Source organism: Capsicum annuum, chromosome 7, assembly GCF_002878395.1.
Source record: "Capsicum annuum cultivar UCD-10X-F1 chromosome 7, UCD10Xv1.1, whole genome shotgun sequence".
In the NCBI taxonomy this organism is placed as follows: Eukaryota; Viridiplantae; Streptophyta; class Magnoliopsida; order Solanales; family Solanaceae; genus Capsicum; species Capsicum annuum.
This window is the reverse complement of record NC_061117.1, coordinates 90,063,216-90,083,268: the sequence shown is the minus strand read 5'-3', so window position 1 is coordinate 90,083,268 and position 20,053 is coordinate 90,063,216. Positions and strand designations below refer to the sequence as shown.

The 20,053-nt window shown below is 36.2% G+C and overlaps 1 long non-coding RNA gene across 4 annotated transcripts; it reads left to right on the top strand.

The window, feature by feature from the left end:
* The first annotated feature begins 474 nt into the window (after positions 1-474).
* LOC124885590 lies at positions 475-8,878 on the top strand. Of its 4 annotated transcripts, XR_007042826.1 has the most exons (5): positions 475-1,687; positions 7,016-7,109; positions 7,241-7,296; positions 7,756-7,813; positions 8,660-8,878. It is a non-coding gene; the product is annotated as an uncharacterized LOC124885590 (long non-coding RNA). The 4 variants fall into 4 exon arrangements; XR_007042823.1 differs by having other exon boundaries at positions 7,756-8,878; XR_007042822.1 differs by having other exon boundaries at positions 475-1,090; positions 1,630-1,687; positions 7,016-8,878.
* Positions 8,879-20,053: the final 11,175 nt, after the last annotated feature.

Genomic DNA, 20,053 nt, shown 5'->3' with positions numbered 1-20,053 from the left:
AACCAATGTCATAATCATGGCCTTGGCCCAATAGTATATATCTGGCATAACCATAACATCATAATAAGAGAAATCCCATCACAATCGCTTGAGTAGCGTATTAAATACATTATTAAAGGTTCATTAGTCTCAACTATATCTAATATGCTAGCAACCTAGGGTAATAGGATTCTAGAAGCATAATAAGTATTTCAAGTTAAGGGTCGATTCTGTATCATCCTGTATTTTGCTTGTACTTATTCTAATTATATGGAACCTAGTATTGTCTTATAGGATAGGTAACGGGTGAGGTTTGTTATGCAAGTATTAATGGCATAGATAGAATTATATATGCTGCCCGTGCAGTTTTTATATGATGCGACCAAGTTAACGTCGATACAACTATTTAAACTTGGGATCGTAAGCTAGTATTTCAATCTGAAGTTTAAAGTGACCAAGTGTGTATAAGATTAAGGTTAGATTAAAGGGATTAGGAGCTGAAAATGGAACAAAATATTGAGGTACTTGCTTGACTTAATTAAGCTAGTAGGTGAGTCACTTACTTGAACTATTTGGACCAAATTCTATGGACCAGATTTGGACCTATACTAATGTAATGTACTCATTTGGGCTCAAATTGAATAGAAGAGAAATAAAATGGGTAAAAAGGCCCAATACTCAAATCTGCTAAGGCCCAAGTTAAAGAGAAGAAAAGAAGGGAAAATGGGTGGCTAAGGCCCAATAACTTTGGATCCACAAAAGACCAATCTATTGGAAAAGTAGATACATCATTCACTTGATAAAATATGGGCCAAAAAGGATCAAGAAAGTCGGCCAAAGAGCAGCTCCTTTATATAGATTGAAATCAGCAATATTTGCTCATTTTTAACTTAGACAAAAATTTCAGCTTCTAGGTTTTTCTCTCTTGTTCTCTCTTGGCTATGAAGTAACCCTATATACCCACAAGGGTTCTTGGAATTGACCTTCCTCCCAAGTTAAAGGTAAGTGAGAAATTCATGAGCTTGTACTAAGGAAACTATGTGTTCTTCAAGATTAATTTCTGGACAGCCCTCTCTATAAGTTGGACAGTCCATTGTTCTTAGTTATTAAGGTATTTCTTTCTTTCTCTTTTGGTGTATGTGTGAAGGTATTAATCTATTGAAAAGATAAAAATTAAGAGGCTAAACTATCAAGGAAATCAAGGCATGTTTGTTGTCCCCTTTTGTCTTTTTTCTATATACATGTGTTGGTAGAGGATTGCACATATTTGGTTATTATTAAAGGATGATTGGGGTGTTGTTTAAGGACTATTTTGTATGTTTGTGTTATGGGATGCCAGGTTGATGTTGGAGAAAGGTGTGGTTAGTTTGTAATGAAATATAGAAGAAAGGTGTGGTGGTACACCACCGAACTAATTGTTGCATTTGTTACTGCCCAATTTATTTTGTGTGTTGGTTGGAGGGTGTAACGAAGCTGATGTGGTTTTGGTGATCTTATGAGGACATGTGTGGTATGTGGGTGTAATTGGAGGAGAAAAGGGTTAAAATAACGCCCTTGATTGATGGATCATGTGTGTACTGCCCGATTACTGTTTTAGCCTAAACATGTTGGTTAGTTGCTAATAATAGTTTACCATATATTCTATTGTAGATAAGTAATCTAAAAGGCGAGAAGTCTAGCTGGGCTAGTTTCGGAGTTATATAACAAGGTATGTAAGGCATACTCTATTTGGTACTCTTTGGCTGAAATGGAACATTGGTTCTATCAAGAAAGTTTCCAAGGTTGTCTTGTAACAAGTGACACCTAATAGCAGTGTACGTATCCTATGAAGCCAACGAGCTTGTTCCCAGTCTCTAACATATCAAAATACCTCAATACATGTTTATTATCAAACCTGCATATCTATCTTCATTTGAAAATTTCAGGAGTTCTCCATTTACACAATTAAGACCCATGTGTTATTTTAAGCTCCTAAACACTTCATTTGTGTGCCAACAGCTCCCTACCTCATTTTTGTTGCATTAAGTGCCTATTTACATGTCTCTTAGTGGCAGGTTATTATTTCAAGGCACCATAATGTGATGACCACCAAATTAACAATCTCAAAGGCTAAATAAACTAAGTAACGCAAATCTATAAAACGAGTGGCAGCTCAGGGGTATAAGCCTAGCATGAGCCGATCTTGATACCGTTATATATGGGTGGCAGCTCAGGGGCATAAGCCTAGCATGCGCCAATCCCAATCTTTATATGTAGGTGGCAGCTCAGGGGCGTAAGCCTAGCATGGGCCGATCCTAATTTATCTATTTACCACTGATCAACTGGTTATTTACATGATATGTGGCTTAAAAATATTATGAAGTAAGAAGGTAAAAATAAAGAAAGGAACGTAATGTATGTAATCTCATCAGTGTATAAAGGCGGTCTACTAGTACTACTTATATCTGATTTCTATTGAGTTTTTGTATCATGTGTTGTTACCTTCAGCCTTGCATACTCAGTACATATTTTTGTACTGACGTCCCTCATGGGGGACCTATATTTTATGCTGCAAGAATAGGTACTTCAGTTCATACACCTCATTAGTAGGAGCACAACTATTCGGTGACTATTGGTGAGCTCCAGGTTGATTCGGGGCTTTTCGAGTCTGTTCCATATATTTTGGTATTATGCAGAAGGTTAAGAGTAGGGCGGAGGTTTGACCCGACCCTAACTAAGTATATGTTTCTTTTAGAAGCTTTGTAGACTAATGTAAAGTTATGGAGTGTTTGTCTTTAGACGTGGTGGCCCCAACAACCTAGTGTTGTATATATAAATTTGTGCTTGCCTATGTAATTATTCTCATTGATACATAATATCTTGTTGGTTAGAACCTTTGGTTGTCATAGTTACATGCATGAGAAGTACAAGGTTATGAATTGGTTTTCTCGGGCCTTTACAGCTACAGGTGTCTGTTCCCCCCAATAGGAGATGAGGCATGACAAATGTGGTATTAGAGCAGGTTATCCTAGGGTGTCTACAAAGCCGTGTCTATATAGAGTCTTGTTTATGAGCGTGTTGTGCACCACATTTATAAACAGGAGGCTATGTGACATTTAGGGGTATCTTAGATTGTACAATAGAGCTTATGTTGTAGGTGAAGTCATATTTAACCATTGAACTTATTTTTTCCTCTTATTATATTAAGATGCTAGTTACGAGAAGGAGTAAAAATATAGGTAAGTGAATAGACGTCGCTGACGGAGAAGGGACCAGCAATCAAAGTAAGGCTCAAGCTGAGTTTGTGTCCCAAACTTCTTTTACTCCTCCATCTCTAGAAGAGCTAAGAAGGAGAAGACCGAATCCTCAGAACCATCTACCAATGCTACAGACCAAGATCTAAGGAATGCGGTGCAATTTTTGGCTCGTATAGTTGTTGGACAAGCTCAAGGACAAGCCATTCCAATAGCAGGTTCTAATGGTATAGATAGGGAAGCTAGCCTGCGAACGCAGGATTTTCTTAAATTAGATCCTTCTACATTCACTGGATCAGATCTTAATGAAGATCCACAAGACTTTATTGATCAAATCTAAAGGGCTTTAGATGTCATGCATGTATTGGGTAAAGAGACAGTTGAGCTAGCAGCATATAGATTGAAATGGGAGGCAATACTTTGATATGAAGATTGGAAATGATCTAGGGGTATCGATGCATTTTAGCTACTTGGAATAAGTTCAAAGAGGCATTTCTTGATCATTACCTTCCATTTGAGATCTGAGAAGCCCATGCAAATCAGTTCCTGAATCTTCGCCAAGGAAATATGAGCGTGAGGGAGTACAACCTTCGGTTTAACTCTTTGGTTAGGTATGCTCCTAATGTAGTAGCTACAATGGATGATAGAGTACATCGATATATGGATAGATTAGATCCCTATCTGGTTAGAGATTGCACTATTGTTGCTTTGAATAAAGACATGGACATAGCAAGGATACAAGCATTTGCACAAAAAATAGAGGACCAGAGGCAAAGAAGAAGATCACAAGAATTGGAAAGGGGCTATTCTAAGAGGTCTAGATCTACAGGGCAGTTCATGGTATCCCAAGGAGAGTTTAGGCCTCGATTTTCTAATAGACCACCTAGGCCATTATCTTCTTATTTTGCAGCTAGTGCTTCACCATAGTTTCAAGGGTCCAAAGGCAACCAGTTTGGACAAAGAAGTGAGAGTCGGTGTTCACGAACAGCGGGGTATCAAGAGCAAGGGAGCATGAGCCAATTAAGGCCTCCTCGATAGCCATGTAAACAAAGTGGAAAGCTTCACTTAGGTGCATATTGGTTTGGTACAAATCCTTACTTTTGGTATGGTATCAGGACATATGATGAGAGAATGCCCTCAAAGGGGCATAGGTGGTATGGCACGACCTATTGGATCAATCATTGCATCATCATCATTGGTGCCTTATTCAGGTAGAGGTGGGTTGTGGTAGAGGTGCTAAAGAAGGAGCTAGCTCTAGTGGAGTTCAGAATCGTACATATGCTTTAGCGAATCGACAAAATTTAGAGGCTTCTCCAGATGGTTACAGATACATTATCCATCTTTTCACATGATGTATATACATTAGTTGATCCGGGTTCTACATTATCATAATGTGACTCCATTGGTTTATGGAAAGTTTAAAAAAATAACAGAATTGCTAGTTAAGCCACTTGAAGTATCTACGCTGATTGGTGAATCTGTTATAGCTAAGAGACTGTATCGAAATTGTATAATAACTATTTTTGGTCGCGATACAATGGCTGACCTGGTTGAGTTAGAAATGGTAGATTTTGATGCTATAATGGGTATAGATTGGTTGGCTTCTTATTATGCCACAGTAGATTCCTGAACTAAGAGGGTGTGTTTCCATTTTTCAAGGGAGGAAGTCCTTGAATGGAGAGGTAATATTGGTGCGCCAAGAGGTAAATTTATTTCTTATTTAAGGCAAAAAGATGATTTCCAAGGGCTATATATGCCATCTAGTTAGAGTGAAAGATATAGATGCGGAGGCACCAACTCTTCAAACCGTTCCAGTGGTAAATAAATTTCCTAATGTATTTTCTAAAGATCTTCCAGGTTTGCCTTCAGAATGAGAAATGGAGTTTGGTATCGATGTGATCCCAGGTACTCAACCAATCTCAATTCCCCCGTATAGAATGGCCCCGGTAGAATTATGGAAGTTAAAAGAGCAATTGAAAGACTTTCTAGAAAAAGGATTCATAAGGCCTAGTGTGTCCCCTTGGGGCGCACCAGTGTTATTTGTGCGTAAGAAAGATGGCTCATTAAGAATGTGTATTGACTATAGGCAACTAAACAAGGTGACTGTTAAGAACAAATATCCCCTTCCAAGAATTGACGACTTATTTGATCAGTTGCAAGGGCCAAGTGGTTTTCGAAGATTGATTTAAGGTTTGGTTACCACCAAATAAGGGTCAAAGAGAATGACATACTCAAGACAGCTTTTCGAACACGGTACGGTCATTATGAGTTCCTAGTCATGTCCTTTGGGCTAACTAATGCACCTGCAGCTTTTATGGATTTGATGAATAGGGTGTTCAAGCCATTCTTGGATTGTTTGTGATAGTTTTTATAGATGATATTCTTGTTTATTCGAGATCAAATGAGGACCATGCCGATCACTTACGATAGGTGTTGCAGATTCTTCGTGATCGTAAGCTTATATGCAAAGTTCTCTAAATGTGAGTTTTGGTTAAAATCTGTGGCATTCTTAGGTCATATTGTATCTGATGAAAGAATAGAGATTGATACTCAAAAGATAGAAGCCATGAAAAACTGGCCAAGACCTATAACGCCTACGGAGGTTCGTAGTTTCCTTGGGTTCGCAGGTTATTATAGAAGGTTTGTTGAAGGGTTTTCTTCAATTTTTGCACCTTTAATAAATTTAACACACAAAGCGTCCAAGTTCCAGTAGAATGATACATGTGAAAGAAGTTTCCAAGATCTGAAGAATAAGTTGACTTCTACACCCATATTGGTACTTCCAGAAGGTACAGAAGGGTATGTAGTGTATTGTGATGCTTCAAGAATTGGCTAAGGGTGTGTATTGATGCAGCGTGGTAAGTCATAGCATATGCCTCAAGACAATTGTGGCCACATGAGAAGAATTATCCGACGCATGATAATAGCGTGGTAATACCCCCATTTGTTCAAATACAAAGAAAAAGTCTAAGATGCTGAATTGGAGAAATAACAAGTAAGTGTAAAATATATAGGTACTATGTGGTAATAGGGATATTAAACTTAGGCTTGAACTCGTTTTGGTTGGACAGTTATGCTAACATTCGAGGACGAATGTTTCTAAGAGAGAAGGATGTAACATCCCATATTTTGCTTGTACTTATTCTAATTATATGGAACTTGGTATGGTCTTATAGGATAAGTAACGGGTGAGGTTTGTTATGCAAGTATTAATGGCATATATAGAATTGTATATGCTGCCCGTGCAGTTTTTATGTGATGCAACCAAGTAACATCGATACAACTATTTAAACTTGGGATCGTAAGCTAGTATTTGAATCTGAAGTTTAAAGTGACCAAGTGTGTATAAGTTTAAGGTTAGATTAAATAGATTAGGAGCTGAAAATGGAACAAAATATTGAGGTGCTTGCTTGACTTAATTAAACTAGTAGGTGAGTCACCTACTTGAACTATTTGGACTAAATTAATGGACATATTGCTATGGACCAGATTTGGGCCTATACTAATGTAATGTACTTATTTGGGCTCAAATTGAATAGAAGAGAAATAAAATGGGTAAAAAGGCCCAATACTCGAATCTGCCAAGGCCCAAGTTAAAGAGAAGAAAAGAAGGGAAAATGGGTGGCTAAGGCCCAATAACTTTGGATCCACAAAATCCCAATGTATTGGGTAAGTAGATAAATCATTCACTTGATAAAATATGGGCCAAAAAGGGTCAAGAAAGTTGGCAAAAGAGCAGCTCCTTTATATATAGATTGAAATCAGCAATTTTTGTTCATTTTTAACTTAGACAAAAATTTCAGCTTCTAGGTTTTACTCTCATGTTCTCTCTTGGCTATGAAGTAACCCTATATTCCCACAAGGGTTCTTGGAATTGACCTTCCTCCCAAGATAAAGGTAAGTGATCAATTCATGAGCTACTAAGGAAACTATGTGTTCTTCAAGATTAATTTCTGGACAGCCCTCTATAAGTTGGACTGTCCATTGTTCTTAGTTATTAAGGGATTTATTTCTTTCTCTGTGTGAAGGTATTAAGCTATTGAAGAGATACAAATTAAGAGGATAAACTAACAAGGAAATCAAGGTATGTTTATTGTCCACTTTTGTCCTTTTTCTATATACATATGTTGGTAGAGGATTGCACATATTTGGTTGTTATTAAAGGATGATTGGGGTGTTGTTTGCGGACTATTTTGTGTGTTTGTATTATGGAATGCCAGGTTGATGTTGGAGAAAGGTGTGGTTAGTTTGTAATGAAATATAGAAGAAAGGTGTGGTGGTACAGCACCGAACTAATTGTTGTATTTGTTACTGCCCAATTTATTTGTGTGTTGGTTGGAGGCTGCAACGAAGCTGATATGGTTTTGGTGATCTTATGAGGACATGTGTGGTATGTGGGTGTAATTGGAGGAGGAAAGGGTTAAAATAACGTCCTTGATTGATGGATTACGTGTGTACGGCCCGGTTACTATTTTGGTGAAGTTAAGTAGCCTAAACATGTTGGTTGGTTTCTAATACTAGTTTACCATATATTCTATTGTAGATAAGTAATCTAAAAGACGGGAAGTCAAGTCGGGTTAGTTTCGGAGTTATATAACCAGGTATGTATGGCATACTCTATTTGGTACTCTTTGGCATGAAATGGAACATTGGTTCCATCAAGTAAGTTTCCAAGGTTGTCCAGTAACAAGTGACACCTAATAGCAGCGTATTGCATCCTATGAAGCCAACGACCTTGTTCCCACTCTCTAACATATCAAAACACCTCAATACATGTTTATTATCAAATCTACACATCTATCTTCAATTGAAAATTTTAGTTCTCCATTTACACAATTAGACCCACGTGTTATTTTAAGCTCCTAAACACTTCATTTGTGTGTCAACAGCTCCTTACCTTATTTTTGTTGCATTAAGTGCCTATGGATATGTCTCTTAGTTGCAGGTTATTATTTCAAGGCACCATAATGTGATGACCACCAAAGTAACAATCTCAAAGACTAAATAAACTAAGTAACGCAAATATATAAAACGAGTGGCAGCTTAGGGGCATAAGCCTAGCATGGGCCGATCGCGATACCTTTATATGTGGGTGACAGCTCAGGGGCACAAGCCTAGTATGGGCTAATCCCAATCTTTATATGTAGGTGGCAGCTCAGGGGCATAAGCCTAGCATGGGCCGATCCTAAATTATCTATTTACCACTGATCAACTTGTCATTTGCATGATATATGACTTACAAAGATTATGAAGTAAGAACATAAAAATGAAGAAAGGAACGTAATGTATGTATTTTCACAAGTGTATATAAAGGTGACCTACTAGTACTACTTATATCTGATTTCTATTGAGTTTTTGTATCATGTGTTGTTACCTTCAGCCTTACATACTTAGTACATATTTTTGTACTAACGTCTCTCACGGGGGACTTGTATTTCATGCTGCAGGCACAGGTACTTTAGTTCATATACCTCATTAGTAAGAGCACAGCTATTCAGTGACTATTGGTGAGCTCCAGGTTGATTCAGGGCTTTCTGAGTCTGTTCCAAATATTTTGGTATTGTGCAGAAGGTTAAGAGTAGGGCGGGGGTTTGTCCCGACCCTAGCTAAGTATATGTTTCTTTTATTGGCTTTGTAGACTAATGTAAAGTTATGGTAGTATTTTTCTTTAGACGTGGTGGCCCCAACGGCCTAGTGTTGTATATATAAGTTTGTGCTTGCCTATGTTATTATTCTTATCGATACATAATATCATGTTGGTTAGAACCTTTAGTTGTCATAGTTACATGCATGAGAAGTACAAGGTTATGAATTAGCTCTTTCGAGCCTTTACGGCTATGGGTGCCTGTCCGCCCCAATAGGAGTTGAGGCATGATAGATTCACTCATCTAATCCCCAAACTCATAATTTAGGCTAAGTTATGGTGTTCTACGTACAATCACATCCTAGCATCCTATATAACATGCAACATATAAAATACACCATTTTATGAAAAAGAGTAGACAGAAGCCTTACCTTGATGCCAAACCACAAATCTTTGAATCACCCCCAAATATTCCATCTTTACTCCATAATCCCAAAGTGCATCCAGACTATAAAAATCATAATCTACATGTCGTTAGGATTAAAACGAGACCTATATTCAAGATGGGTCTAAAAATAAGCACAAAAAATAAGTTAAAAAATAAAAGGGGTAAAATTGTAATTTACTTTAAAAATATCTTTTGCATACTCATAGGAGTCTACAACTGAAAACCTGTGCAAAAATGAGTTTAAAACGAGGTTCAACTATAACAAAACCCATTTTCAAACTTTAAAGGCAAAAATCCCAAAACCCATTTTGAAATCAAGAATTTGAAATTGTTTTGAAGATAAATCGAGGGGAAAATGATAAGTATAAGATTAGGAAAATTACTCATGGAAGAAATCTCAAAAACTCTTTTGGAATCGAACATATCCGAGCACTCAAGCCCCCAAATGGTGAAAATTGAGTTTTAATTCTCAACTTAGGTGGAAATCACAATGAATAAAATAGAAATTCTTGGGAAATGGGAAAAATAGAGTTCCAAATTAATAGACAATGATTACACAAGAAAAACTCAGAAAAAATTATCAAAGTTAGAGCTTTCTAGCTCCCAAAATATCAAAAATACGAATTTGGATCTTATACTAAGCGATGGCCGCTAAAGTGGAACATTGACCGCTAAAGCGGTCATATAGAAAGTAAAAATATTGCTAAAACGGTCATATGGTCTCGTTAGCTGTCGGTCAAAAAGTCAATAGCCGCTAAAGCGGCCACACCAGCACCAGCGACCTCTAAAACTTATTTTTGACCCTCAAAACTCATTCAGAACCCTATGAACATGATATTTTTTTAAAGAATTTTAGGGACTGAGTGTCACACCCCATACTAGATGAGGTGGAAAACAACTATAGGAACACATACTATAAAAACAAACTAGATGAGAAAATGAATCACTAAACAAATAGAATCACTGATAAAAAGCACCAAACAATTAGCCAAATTGATACAGATGACATGTGAACCTATGAATACATATGACTGCTTTACAATGTCAACAAAGCCTCTAATGGAATCCATGACTATAAAACCATCAAAATATATATGATAAAGACTCGGTAAGGCCTCGAATTAACTTGGAGCTCACTAACAGCCGCTGAGTATCCTATGTTCTATTGGGGAAATCTACTCGCTAAAGACCTGTGCCTGCAACATAGGATGCTAGTCCCCGTGAGGGACGTCAGTATACAGTAATGTACTGAATATGTAAGGCATGAGATAACCATAAGTGAAATAATAAATTAATGCAACTCGGGGTCAATATATATAAACATATAGATAAGGATGAACGAACCACCTTTACTTACACTTGTGGAAGACTGTACATTACATGCTTTTCTTTACTTTACTCTTCTTTGCTTAATAATATTTGTAAGCCATGTGATATATATGACCAGCTGATCATTGGTAAAAGAGGATGACCCATGCTAGGTATTATACCCCTGGGATACGTTCCTCATCAATACATAAATCGGGATTGACCCATGCTAGGCTTACCTTTCACCCCTGGAATACCACCCGATAATGGGATCGACCCATGCTAGGTGTTCCTTCCACCCCTAGGATACACCCATAAATCAATAAATTGAGATCGACCCATGCTAGGCTCTCGCCCCTGATCTACCACTTACACATAAGTATATTTACTTTACATCACTTCTTTAAACTTTTAGATTGTTATTTTGGTGGTCATAACATTATTGAGCTTTAGAGCTATGAACCAATAGAAGAAAGCATGTGATCGAGACAACAACAATGATATAGGAAATAAGGGTAATACTTTGGAACTTATATGACACCATGAACCTCACTGGGCATAAAACATATTCACTAATAAAAAAGCCAAAAAGGTATGTGACAAGCGAGGAGATGATGACCTGTAACAAATAAGCTAGTAAGGTGTATAACTAGTAAGCAAGTGACATTACATAGCATATATGGGTTGTGGCAGATTCTAGTGATCTTACCTAGAATATAGCAATTGGGGCAGATTCAAGTGTAGAAATTTAGACATTTCAAATGGGGGAATACATGCATACCAAGTTAAGACACGTAACTCCTCGACTAAAGAGGTTTGGAATGTACAATAAATACTTATTAGGTAATAACAAATAGAAGGGTATGTGAGAATGGGTACTATTGAAGCACGTAGGAAGATTCTAATGAGGAACAAATGTATATCCCACATAAGGAACACGATGGGAATGATATTACAAAAAAGAACAAGTGTAGCCAAAAGAAGTATACAATCAATTAAAGCAATTTTGGACAGATTGTAATCCAACATGTGACACTCTTTAACTTGTATAATCTTGGATCTTATTGACTCATATAAGAGAAACATGTGACACTTTGACACACTCCTAGACATGGGCAGTAAATAAAAGGTCGATTAACTATAGTGGGGTTGGTCTACCATCACAATGTATCTTTTAACATGAAAGATCATCTACGAAGCTCACTTTATTGGTACATGACACCATGCTAAAGAATATGAACTAGAATAACCTTACATACCTCATTGTGCAACCTGATTATTACAATGCATTAGACTTCTTTCCTTTAAGGTGTTAATCTACAATATAAGCACATAAAGGAGCTAATATTAGCAACTAATCACAATGTAACCCTTGTAAAACAGTAGCTAAACACTTAACGGGCAGTAAGAATATTTAGCCCGTCAAACACTTGGTGTATCACCACACCCTCCTTCTATACTTTAATACAACTCCACTTCACCATTCCATAAGGTTATCCACTGCCTCCAACAACAACACCTATAGATATCACCTAAACAGTCCCAAAATCCTTCAACACAATATAAGATATTGAACTCACGGCTTCCGATCACCGTCCCGTGAGTTCTTAACCACAGCATATATAAAATCCTCCATCAAGGCCTATACAAAAAGAGGGGTAAATCGGGGCAGTAACCTTACCTTTATTTCTAAAATTTGCTTTCTTAAAGTGCACTCCATCAAGAGGCTAAGTTTCCCTTCAAGTTGAACCAAATACTATTGGGAAATATTTTGGAGATTAAAGAGAAGTGGACTGCCAAGCTTGGAAAAAAAGGTCTGCCCTATACTTCAAACAAAACAATAACTTGATTTCCATAACTTCCCATGACATTATTAAATATAAACCATAGTTATTTTCACTTACCTTGGCGGAAATAAGGAGGGTTTCTTCAAGAACCCTAGGAGATAAAAGAAAGAGGGAGCTAATTATAATCTGATTTTTTTGCAAGAATGAAGAGAAAATGAACTAAATGGACCTTATAAATCCTTCCACTTGACCGCCTCTTTTTTGCTCATTTCCAGCCACATATTGGTCAAAATTAGTTCAAGTAGGTGATGCACCTACTTGGATATTTAAGCTGCTCAAAAAGTCCAAGTAGGTGATGGTCCTACTTGGTTTATTTCTAATTGGATCACACCATATTGGGCCTTAAATAGAATAAGTATTGGGCTGGGCATTTGGGCCTTAAATAGAATAGGTATTGGGCTGCTCATCTTTCCCTTTTTCTTTTACTTAATTTGGGTCTTTAATATGTCCAATAATATAGGCCTCAATTTAGTCCAATAGTACAAGTAGGTGACGCACCTACTAGTCACCTATTAGCTTAATTAAGTCAAGCAAGCACCTCACTTTTTTTCTCTTAATTTTTCCAAAATATTGGTCCCTCTACTTAACTTAACACTACCTTTAACTTTAAGCTCAAATACCTATCTCGATTTTAAATACTTTCAACTATGCTAAGTTTGTCTATGTTTGTGATGTACGGAGAGTTACATCATCTCCCCCTTTGGATCATTCGTCCTCGAATGAGAGGTATAGCTAATGACTTGACTAACCCTAGAATTTTCCCCATAATTTTTTTTCTAGAGTTTCCTTTGTAAATAAGACTACACTAAATCTGTGGGGTAACTAAAATAATGTATACAAAACTCACATGGCATATTAATAGATTCACATCAGATGAGAATATGATAAGTAAAACCCCTCTCCTGACCTTGTAACTTCGTGAAAACTATTTTAGTATAGCATGATTTCCCTCATTTTCTGTATAAACAAGTAAGAACACGTAGAATTATGAAATTTAATATACATGAACACACGACTTGTAAATGAAATATCAAATAAACAAATGCTAGTAGAACTTAGGATCATATAAGGGAGCACATTATCTAAGATCCTCTCATTGATGCTTGGAATGAGGAGGGGATTTAGAATTTCTACCATCTTCTATTTTCAAGTGGCTTATTCTATATCCTAGTTTTTCCACAATACTTCAATGGAGGTAAACCTTTTGTCCCTAACTTCCTGCCTTAGCAATTACGAATGGTTGTGGGGACTTGTTTTCATGATAGGTGGGATCATTTACTATGGTTAAGGGAGCGCAATGAAGAATGGATCTCTCATAAATTTCTGTAAAATGGACACATGGAATCATAGGCTTTTTAGTCTAACATATTGGGCTCAACTCTCCTTTCATTCCACATTTGATCTCATAGGAGAATCTCATAAGAGCAATAGTTGTCAAGATAAAACTAACATTTTGAGTCCCACCTTATAATAAGTTATTAGACTAAGCTACCCACCTATGAGTAAGTTTCATACTAGAATTCATTCATATGCCTATCCTATTCTACACACCATTCTCATTATATCCTAATATGAGAAAGCTTTATCCAACTACATTAATACTCACATCAATAAGCATAGAGGGGAATATAATATGTAGATAAGTCGCATTGAATCTATGACACACGCGCAGATCAGCACAAAAGAGAACTTAACAGACAAATATATGAACCTAATAAGCTTGTGACATATAGACAATTAAGTTACAGAAATATGGGATTTATATAAAAACAAAATATTAAAGCATGTAGCAAATGAGCATATGAACCAATAAAAATGTGATAAAATGAACTATGAGACTTGTAACATATAGGCAGGTGAATTGAAAGACTTATAGTATGTGAGCAAGTGAAATAAAATATTGGACTAGATGAGCACATAATCTAGAGGTCTAGGTTATGACAATTTATCCAATATATAAACAAGTGGGCTACAAGAATGAACATGATAATAAAGTGAACTATGAAACACAAATCACATTGAGCAAGTGGACTAGAGCATGAATAACTAGACTAACATATGAATAATTATACAAAGCATGTAGGCTATGAGGAATGTAGCATATAGGCAAATGGTCTATGAAAGGTATAACATGTAAGCAAGTTATAGGTGAAACTTTAACTCATGAGAACTAATTCCAATGCCTATAACACAGTCAAGTTAATCTATGATGCAACAAAAATACGGACAAGTGATCTGTGGTAAATAATTAGCATAATTACAATACGGCAAATTCCCATGAACATATATAGCAATAAATGATGGTTCAATGAAGTAGATAACATCTATATGCAAGTATTCCATGACATATGTTATAAGTGAGAAAATAATCCACAAAAGACATATGACCTATAAACAAACAAGCTATAGAACTTGTAGCATGTATAATTATGTAACAGACCAGATTCTTTGAAAGCTAGGAGACATCTTATTGGTTCACTCTACCCTATTAATTTCGAGCATACCACCGCTAGTGCTAAATCACTAGTGGGATAGTTCTGCTCGTGTTTGTTACTTAACTAAAAACACATGCAATTAGTTTCCCTATATTATCTTTTAAGCTCCTATGAATTCTCCTTATCAGTGTTTCAGGGCCATAATAAAAAAGAAATCCTTAACAGTTCATTTGTAGTAGTAGGAGGTCAAGATCAACCTTATCTTTTCTACTGACCTAGGATATCGTTACAATCCAGTTTGGTACCATATAGAAGTTCAAATAAACAAATTACAAGTAAAACTTAAAGGCACTATAACACATAAACTCTTATTTACAGCAACTCACACACAAATGTCAAGTACATGCAAAATTATATTATGATTCTAAAACATCTGAAGGTTAGTCACTCCGGGCTTAACTAGATAGGTCTATCCATGCTAACTAATTTTTTGTAACAAGGTAGCCTTAACATACTTAGAACATGAGCTCGAACAACTTGATGTAGATAATAGATTTTCTATCGGTGATTAGACATATAGTCAAGAATATTTTTCCCCCAAACCTTTCTTCAACATGCTCAAATATGTATGTACAGCAACCAAGAATAACTAATTCATGTGATAAAAGAATGAGAATTATCATAGGATATGTGTATATAATATAGGAACTATAATATATATGTACACAACAAGTGATGGCAATCCAATACCTTTAGTCAAGAAATTTAGATAAGCTATGCATCAAGGGAATTTCCATATCAGGGACTCAAGTGAAAAAAAAGGTATCTTATACTTCACGAAAATTTTGATAAGCCATTAAAACTCTATACATATGCATAACAAACTACCTCTTATTTTAATAAGGATAATACAAATGCTTTAGGTTAGTCCAAATGTATATCTTCTGATCGTCTCTCTATTCCTGCATTTAATAAGACTAGGAACATGCATTCATATTATCAGTTGGGTGTCACTCTTACCTGCTTCATGTCTAACAAATACCCTTTTTAACCAAAATGGCTCACTTCATGTATTCTAATATGCAAAAATAGTCTAGATAATCACCACAAAGGTCTAACCAGTCAATATTCCTTTTTCAACCATAAGTTGTAGTCGTATACTAACCTTCTATAGCCAAAACATAGTTCACCATAGGAATCAAGTTTACATATACTCTTAAATAGAACAATTAGAAATACTCATCCTAGAGTTTTCTAACCACAAAAGGGATTGCATGTTATTGTTACCTATTTGGGGTGGTCATACACACATACCTTATAAAAAGATAATTAATAAAATAGAAAATGATATCTAGTAGGTGTTTGGTCCTTATCTTCTAACTAGGGTATATGTGCTATCACATTGAAAAGTTCACCCTTCAGACCATGCTACTAGCCTCTTTCAACTAATATAAAACTCGTTTAGCAGATTCTATTTTAAAAATATGTGTAACTCTAAAACCCTATATACTTACTAATGAAGTACTAAATGTCCTCCGCGGTATTAATTCCCAGATATTGAAGGAGTCATATGAAGTAAATCTCAAACCTAAGAACCATTCACGTCCTCTTAAGAAGTGCACTAAGAAATATTTTCAACCCATCTTTATGACTAGTTAACCATTTATTATACAAAAATATTAATAACCTTATTATTTCTTGCTCAAATAAACCAAGGCAATACAAATAGTACAAATACAGCCTTATGTACAAGTAACATAAAAACCTTTACGATGTTCTCTATTATGGGCCGTGAGGGTCGAACTAAATTGGTTCACCTTAATCTGAATTTTGATATCTTAAGACCCTTCATTGTACGTTGCCTCTTGGACATTAGTGGTGCTGGAGTTTTTGCCACCATTGACCTTAGCTATAGTAGGTATAGTATGAATATAAGAAATTATAATACGAGCGGGAATGGACTTCTTAACATTGCTCTATCATACAATCTGGATTATGAAAGAAAGTGACATTTCTTGAATGTCCAAGTAGCCCCATAATTATAAATATGGTGCGCAACACATTTATAAGTAAGGCTCTACTAGACACGGCTTTGTAGACTCCCTAGGATGAACTGCTCTATACCACTTTTGTCACACCCCATACTAGATGAGGTGGACAACAACTATAGGAACACATACTATAAAAACAAACTAGATGAGAAAATGAATCACTAAAGAAATGGAATCACTGATAAAAAGCACCAACCAATTAGCCAAATCAATACAGATGACATGTGAACCTATGAATACATATGACTGCTTTACATTGTCTACAAAGCCTCTAATGGAATCCATGACTATAAAACCATCAAAATATATATGATAAAGACTCGGTAAGGCCTCGAATCAACTTGGAGATCACCAAGAACCGCTGAGTATCCTGTGTTCTATTGGGGAAATCTACTCGCTAAAGACCTGTGCCTACAACATAGGACGCTGGTCCCCATGAGGGACGTCAGTACGAAGTAATGTACTGAATATTTAAGGCATGAGATAACCATAAGTGAAATAAGAAATTAATGATACTCGGGGTCAATATATATAAACATATAGATAAGGATGAACAAACCACCTTTACTTACACTTGTGGAAGACTTTACATTACATGCTTTTCTTTACTTTACTCTTCTTTGCTTTATAATATTTGTAAGCCATGTGATACATATAACCAGCTGATCATTGGTAAAAGAGGATGACCCATGCTGGGTATTATACCCCTGGGATATGTTCCTCATTAATAAATAAATCGGAATTGACCCATGCTAGGTTTACCTTTCACCCCGGGATACCACCCGATAATGGGATCGACCCATGCTAGGTGTCCCTTCCACCCCTGGGATACACCCATAAATCAATAAATTGAGATCGACCCATGCTAGGCTCTCGCCCCTGAGCTACCACTTACACATAAGTATATTTACTTTACATCACTTCTTTAATCTTTTAGATTGTTATTTTAGTGGTCATAACATTATTGAGCTTTAGAGCTATGAACCAATAGAAGAAAGCATGCGATCGAGACAAGAACAATGATATAGGAAATAAGGGTAATACTTTGGAACTTATATGACACCATGAGCCTCACTGGGCATAAAACATATTCACTAATAAATAAGACAAGGAATGTGACAAGCGAGGAGATGATGAGCTAGTAAGGTGTATAACTAGTAAGCAAGTGACATTACATAGCATATATGGGTTGTGGCAGATTCTAGCGATCTTACCTAGAATATAGCATTTGGGGCAGATTCAAGTGTAGAAATTTAGACATTTCAAATGGGGAAATACATGCATACCAAGTTAAGATACGTAACTCCTTGACATAAGAGGTTTGGACTGTACAATAAATACTTATTAGGTAATAACAAATAGAAGGGTATGTGAGAATGGGTACTATTGAAGCACGTAGGAAGATTCTAATTAGGAACAAATGTATATCCCACATAAGGACATATAAACTATACCCTAAATAGGTAAAGACTCTATAAGGTCACCTTATGCCCAAACACGATGGGAATGATATTCGAAAAAAGAACATGTGTAGCCAAAAGAAGTATACAATCAATTAAAGCAATTTTGGACAGATTGTAATCCAACATGTGACACTCTTTAACTTGTATAATCTTGGATCTTATTGACTCATATAAGAGAAACATGTGACACTTTGACACACTTCTAGACCATGGGCAGTAAATAAAAGGTCAATTAACAATAGTGGGGTTGGTACACCATCATAATGTATCTTTTAACATGAAAGATCTTCTACAAAGCTCACTTTATTGGTACACGAGTATATGACACCATGCCAAAGAATATGAACTAGCATAACCTTACATACCTCATTGTGCAACCTGATTATTAAAATGCATTAGACTTCTTTCCTCTAAGGTGTTAATCTACAATATAAGCACATAAAGGAGCTAATATTAGCAACTAATCACAATGTAACCCTTGTAAAACAGTAGCTAAATACTTGACGGGCAGTAAGACTATTCAGCCCCTCAAACACTTGGTGTATTACCACACCCTCCTTCTATACTTTAATACAACTCCACTTCATTCCATAAGGTTACCCACTGCCTCCAACAACAACACCTATAGACATCACCTAAACAGTCCCAAAATCCTTCAACACAATTTAAGATATTGAACTCACGGCTTTCGATCACTGTCCCGTGAGTTCTTAACAACAACATATATAAAATCCTCCATCAAGGCCTATACAAAAGGAGGGGTAAATCGGGGCAGTAACCTTACCTTTATTTATGAAATTTGCTTTCTTAAAGTGCACTCCATCAAGACGCTAAGTTTCCCTTCAAGTTGAACCAAATACTATTGGGAAATATTTTGGAGATTAAAGAGAAGTGGACTGCCAAGCTTGGAAAAAAAGGTCTGCCCTATACTTCAAACAAAATAATAACTTGATTTCCATAACTTCCCATGACATGATTAAATATAAACCATAGTTATTTTCACTTACCTTGGCTGGAAATAAGGAGGGTTTCTTCAAGAACCCTAGGAGAGAAAAGAGGTGGCTGTTTTAGGCTTGAGAGAAAAGAGAGAGGGAGCTAATTATAATCTGATTTTTTTTTTTGCAAGAATGAAGAGAAAATGAACTAAATGGACCTTATAAATCCTTCCACTTGACCGCTTCTTTTTTGCTCATTTCCAGCCACATATTGGTCAAAATTAGTCCAAGTAGGTGATGCACCTACTTGGATATTTAAGCTGCTCAAAAAGTCCAAGTAGGTGATGCACCTACTTGGTTTATTTCTAATTGGATCACACCATATTGGTCCTTAAATAGAATAGGTATTGGGCTGGACATTTGGGCCTTAAATAGAATAGGTATTGGGCTGCTCATCTTTCCCTTTTTCTTTTATTTAATTTGGGCCTTTAATATGTCCAATAATATAGGCCTCAATTTAATCCAATAGTATAAGTAGGCGACGCACCTACTGGTCACCTATTAGCTTAATTAAGTCAAGCAAGCACCTCACTTTTTTTCTCTTAATTTTTCCAAAATATTGATCCCTCTACTTAACTTAACACTTACCTTTAACTTTAAGCTCAAATACCTATCTTGAGTTTAAATACTTTCAACTATACTAAGTTGGTCTATGTTTGTGATGTACGGAGCGTTACACTGAGCATCACCCCCAGGCCTTATCATTAATC